The sequence below is a fragment of the Meles meles genome, chromosome 4, assembly GCF_922984935.1.
Source record: "Meles meles chromosome 4, mMelMel3.1 paternal haplotype, whole genome shotgun sequence".
Taxonomy (NCBI): Eukaryota; Metazoa; Chordata; class Mammalia; order Carnivora; family Mustelidae; genus Meles; species Meles meles.
Window position 1 is genome coordinate 83,446,221 of NC_060069.1, and position 5,466 is coordinate 83,451,686.

At 35.9% G+C, this 5,466-nt stretch overlaps 1 long non-coding RNA gene across 1 annotated transcript; it reads right to left on the reverse strand.

The window, feature by feature from the left end:
• Nucleotides 1-844: 844 nt before the first annotated feature.
• LOC123939584 lies at nt 845-4,930 on the reverse strand. Its single transcript, XR_006817931.1, has 3 exons — nt 4,735-4,930; nt 1,579-1,625; nt 845-941 (listed from the first exon to the last, which is right to left on the reverse strand). It is a non-coding gene; the product is annotated as an uncharacterized LOC123939584 (long non-coding RNA).
• Between the last annotated feature and the right edge of the window lie 536 nt (nt 4,931-5,466).

The window sequence follows — 5,466 nt, forward strand, 5'->3', positions numbered from 1 at the left end:
AATTGTCCAGGTCAAGATTCACTGCAATAGGGGCACCTGGGTGGCTCAGGGGGTTAAGCCTCTGCTTTCGGCTCAGGTCATGATCTCAGGGTCCTGGAATCGAGTCCTGCATCGGGCTCTCTGCTCAGTGGGGAGCCTGTTTCTCCCTCTCTCTCTGCCTGCCTCTCTGCCTACTTGTGACCTCTCTCTCTGTCAAGTAAAAAAAAAAAAAAAAAAAAAAAGATTCACTCTAATAGAGCCAAAAAGGGAAGAAGTCTTTTATCCCAACTCCTTCTCTTTCATTCCTCTTGGAAGACTCTCTTTTGTGATTACTTGGCATCCTACACAGTTACTAAAATGTTTCTATTAAAAAATACAACTATATTCTAATGAGTGTTCAGGAACCAAAATTTCCAACCCAAGACAATGTCATTTTTTTTAATTGAAAACTTGTCACAACTGATTTTATGCAAGAACTAAATTTTCCAATGGAGTATATGACCCCAATAGTGTTCTATACAATAATAGTAATAATAATCTTAACAGAAGGAAAGTGGATTGCTGCTCAAATTTAGCTGCTTGAATTCAAAATAGGGACATGAGAAATGGGATGCATGAATGTAACAGGGATATATGGAAGTAAAAATTCTTTAACATCTTTAGGAATACAATGTGCAGAGCTATTCATCACTTGCTTCTTGAGCTTTTGAGGTCTGTATAAGATAGGAATGTGTTTGCTGGAGGTGGCTGAATATAATCCATTGTCTAAATTCAAGGGCAGCACCAGGTTTGGGCCAATTCCATATGGGGGCAGTGTGGAAAACCTCTGTCCCATGGCTTACCTGTTTTTTGGTTTTTTTTTTTTTCCATGTATGGTGTTGGCTTCTTTTCAAGACAGGCTTTCCCATCATACTTGTGAGACAAGTATAATTTGAAGGTCAGACATTTTTTCAACTTTTGATCTAGGATGGAAGAGAAGACCTCGGCACTTTGGGTCTGTGTTACCCAAAGTGCTTGAACCATAATGAATGGAAAGAAATTAATAGGACTTAGTTGACTAGAAGAAAGTTCAGTGGTTTTTAAGGACCAAAAATAACATTTTTTAGGTGTTTCCTGTCTCAGTAAAAAAAAAAAAATAGGGGCAATGACAGTAGGGATCATTTCTTAAACTTCATCTTATTCCCCTTGAACTTTCATAATGCTTTCTTCTCCACCAACCTACAATGCAGGATTTGTAGGTTAAAAGGGGCTTGGAGAGCCTATACTCAGAAAGAGATCAAAACATGCTTTATGTTTAAAACAAGGTACAACTCTTAGAGAATTTCCAGGGAATAAGAGTATAAGAGAATGGGGCGCCTGGGTGGCTCAGTAGGTTAAAGCCTCTGCCTTCGGCTCAGGTCATGATCCCAGGGTCCTGGGATCGAGCCCCGCATCGGGCTCTCTGCTCCGCAGGGAGCCTGCTTCCTCGTCTCTCTCTGCCTGCCTCTCTGCCTAGTTGTGATTTCTCTCTGTCAAATAAATAAAATATTTAAAGAAAAAAGAGTATAAGAGAAGAAAGAAAATTACTGTTTTAAAGTAGTAATCATTCAAATGACTTACCTGAAGTCATAGACTGTAGGATGATAAAATTTCCAGTTATTCAATGTCTTCGAGAGAACGCAGATAAAATGTAGTTTGTATGTAGGGGAAGAGAACACATGTTTAAGTTATTACTAAGGTTATCTTTCAGTAACAGTTGACTTCCCTACGTAATAAAAAAACCACAAAGAGAGGCTTAATGAGTCTCTGGATTCTAAGATACAGAACAAAATTATCTAGGTATCTATAATCAGACTGAATGACTTTATATCACATGCTTTGACTTTATATCATATGCTTTGAAATTTATTTGGATAAGAAAATTAAGCTTGGGAAATACACAATCTAGTTTCATATCTAATTAGATACATTTAGATGTTACATTGTTTTGACACCACCTTAGGGGGGATTAAAAAAGGCACTTCATCACCAACAAGAGTCATGGTTTTGATCAATACCATGCTTCATTTACCTCAAAGAATGATAGTATGGTGCCCCCATTGTGCTTCCTAATGACACATCTCTGTATGTGAGAAATGTAATTGTCATTTCACAAAACACGGAGCACATTATGTTAGATGAGGTCTTACAGTTCTACATTTTGGCAAAAGTAAGAGCATTCTCATTTGTACAACAAATGTGTTTAGTTTGAAAAGCAATTTTTTTCTAGCGCAATGAAGATGAAATTTAAAGTAATTAATACTGAAAGCTGTAAGTTTATTTATGGAAAAACAATATAATTCTAAATTATGTAAATATGTTCTGATGCACTCTATACACATATCCAAATGTGATTCATTGAAAACAATGCACTTAATTTTTTGCCAACTCACGTGATCTAATCTTGTAATATTTCAAAAAGATTCCTTTTTCAACTTGATTACATGTTTATAACTTAAAGCAGCAGATACTGATTTACATAAACAATTTAAAGAATAAAAATCCTATCAGAAATGTTAGTAGGAAGAATTATAGAAGCGCCTTTGGTATATTTTAAGTAGGTTTGATGTTTTTTGTTGAATGAAGGCTATACGATTATGCAATTTTGCAACAGGCATGGTTAATTATCTGGGAAACCTTTCTTACATAATTACTGTGCTGAGGTTGAATTGATATAGTCAGGTAATGTTGGTAACCAAAAAAAGTCACCAGTTCATTGAACATTCCTTCTGGACAAAGTGGTTGAATGTGGGGTGTTCAGTGTTTGGGGAAATGTTCTGGCAGTTAGCCAGGCATCGGTAAATTTTTTAGTGATACTTTCCTGTGTACTGTTTTTATTCAAATAAGCCTGAATAAAGTTGGAGGTTCTGATAGTTATGAATAGTTATGAGGTATTTGGTTTTTCTGTCTGATTCTTTTTTTTTTTTAATCTATAAAATGAAAATAGTGATAGCATTTATAGAATTGTTTGGGGGAATACCCTCATCCTCTTAGGTGATTTCCAGCTTGTTCTCTCTTGTTCCTCCCAGTCTAAATCTGCAACCATGCAAAATGACCTCTTTCTGAAGGTATCTGTGGTTCTGCCTTAGACCAAAGATTTCAATGAGTGGTGTTACCCTTTCTGAATAGAATCATAGACATCATTATATTCCCAAACCACTGTGGTCAGGGATAGGGAAAGATGCTGTCATTATATTGTAATATACTTAGAGCAGGAGAACAAACATCTTCTGGTGTGACTTTCCAGAAACTTTGGCTTTCCTCACATTCCTATCTTATCCACTGCCTTAGTGGGAATGAATGTCTTTAATTTTGGTAGACAATGTAAAGAGGAGTTTTTACAGGCCACCAGTAAACTATGAATTTTGGCAATTTTCTGAAAGAAAGTAACTCTGTTTGAATCAGTTTCCCAAAGAAGGATGATTCAGATAAAGATCCAAAAGTATAAGTACATTACTTTGGCAATGATAGTTGAATTTCTATAAATCTTCATGGTCTATAGATACTTTGTTACCGTAGTATTTTTAGCCTTTTCTGATGGAATTAAAGCAATGACCAGAACATTGGCTAATTAAGTTGTTTAATGGTGGACAAGGAAAAGAACCTACTATTTACATTTGAAAATAATCTTAGCATGGAAAGTACAAATGGAATAGTTATAGCTATTTGCCATAGTTTTAGTTAAGTAATTAATCATGGACTTTAGCAAGAAATTGTAAATAAATAAATAAATTTGTGGCATATTGAATTTTCGGTTGTCACAGAAATTTGGAACAAAGAAGCATTAATGACAAATAATTTATAATGAAACAGCATACTTCTAAGACTTTCTAACTGTAAAATAAATGAGAATATGTGAAAGTGAACTATAAGTATTTCTTGGATACTAAAGGCTATGATTCTCAAATTTAGCAACAAATTTGATTTAATTACTAAAAGTAATTTTTCCCCTGCTGTTAACAATTCTGTATATGCTTTATGGATTAAACGCCATAAAAGCAAAATCAGAAATCTTAAATACAACTTGACAGAAGAAAACTCTATACATAGTGCTTCCATAAAAGGCAGAGCTAAACAGAATCTTAAAAAAAAAAAAATCTTCCTCCTCATTTATGTTTGGGACCCTGGAGGCATCAACAGAAAGAAATTAATATTTTCCCAATTCAGTGTGAGCCCAGAGGCCCAAGCAGAGTTTTGATTATGGATATTTTTGTATTTCTAACCTTACATGAAGAGAGAACTAGACTTGTAATAACTGAAAAGCAAACATAGAGAAACCTGAAAATCTGAGATTGTTACATATAACTCTTTGACAGAATGGACTACCAACTTAAAAAAATACATATAGGGGCGCCTGGGTGGCTCAGTGGGTTAAGCCTCTGCCTTCAGCTCAGGTCATGATCTCAGGGTCCTGGGATGGAGCCCCGTGTCTGGCTCTCTGCTCAGCAGGGAGCCTGCTTCCCTTCCTCTCTCTGCCTGTTTCTCTGCCTACTTGTGATCTGTCTGTCAAATAAATAAATAAAATCTTTAAAAAAAATACACACACACACACACACACACACACACACACACACACTCCCCCCAAAGGAAATAAGATATATGAAGTAGAACACTGGAAAACCCTCATAACAAGAAGAAATAGGCCACCAGAGAGCCCAATATTGAAACACTGTATTTTAAAATAATAAAAAGTCAGCAGTATCTCCTGGGACCTCATAAAATGGGATTCAGACTTACTGTTTGTTGACAGTGAAGGTAAAACAGAAGAGAAGGTACAAACAAATGTTCCAAGGATTTTCAGATAGGGAGTATTCTCTCAAAAGGATAAACAACTACAGAAGAAAAGCTGCAAGAAAAGTTCACTGCAGATCCTCTAAGAGATTATTTCTAGCCTCCTAAGAAAATAGGTGAGCTGGTGGATGTAAAAGTTCAACATCTTGAGATGCCAGGAGGAAGAATACTAGGAATAATAGATAAATGCTTTCCTCTCTAGTCTCTTCATCTGCTGACAGAAAGCTGGCAGCTATGAATGGACGGGAAGTAGGGCAAGGCATAAGCCAAGGATATCAGATAAGAAATTATTATGTTGGTCCAGACAAGAGCTAATGCGCACATTGGCTGTAGTTGTGTGGATAAATGGAAGAAATGTGAGCTGTTGGATTACATGGCTATTTAGAAAGTGAAAGCTTCCAGATTTGGACTTGCTGAGTAAATGGAAAGGGAAGCAAACAAACAAACAAAACAAAAACAAAACAAAACAAATTTAAGAATTAAAAAAAAAAAGAACAAGAAAAAAAAATACCTGAAGGAATCTAGCATGACACCCACATCTCTGGTTTGAAGAGGAATGAAATCAAACTTCTGCAAAGTGACTTGCAAATACCCACCAATGTGCAGTAGGCAATTTGTGTGCAATGAGCACCAGGGATGTCAGGTGATGTTTTCTCAATTTCTTTGTCATGTGTGATG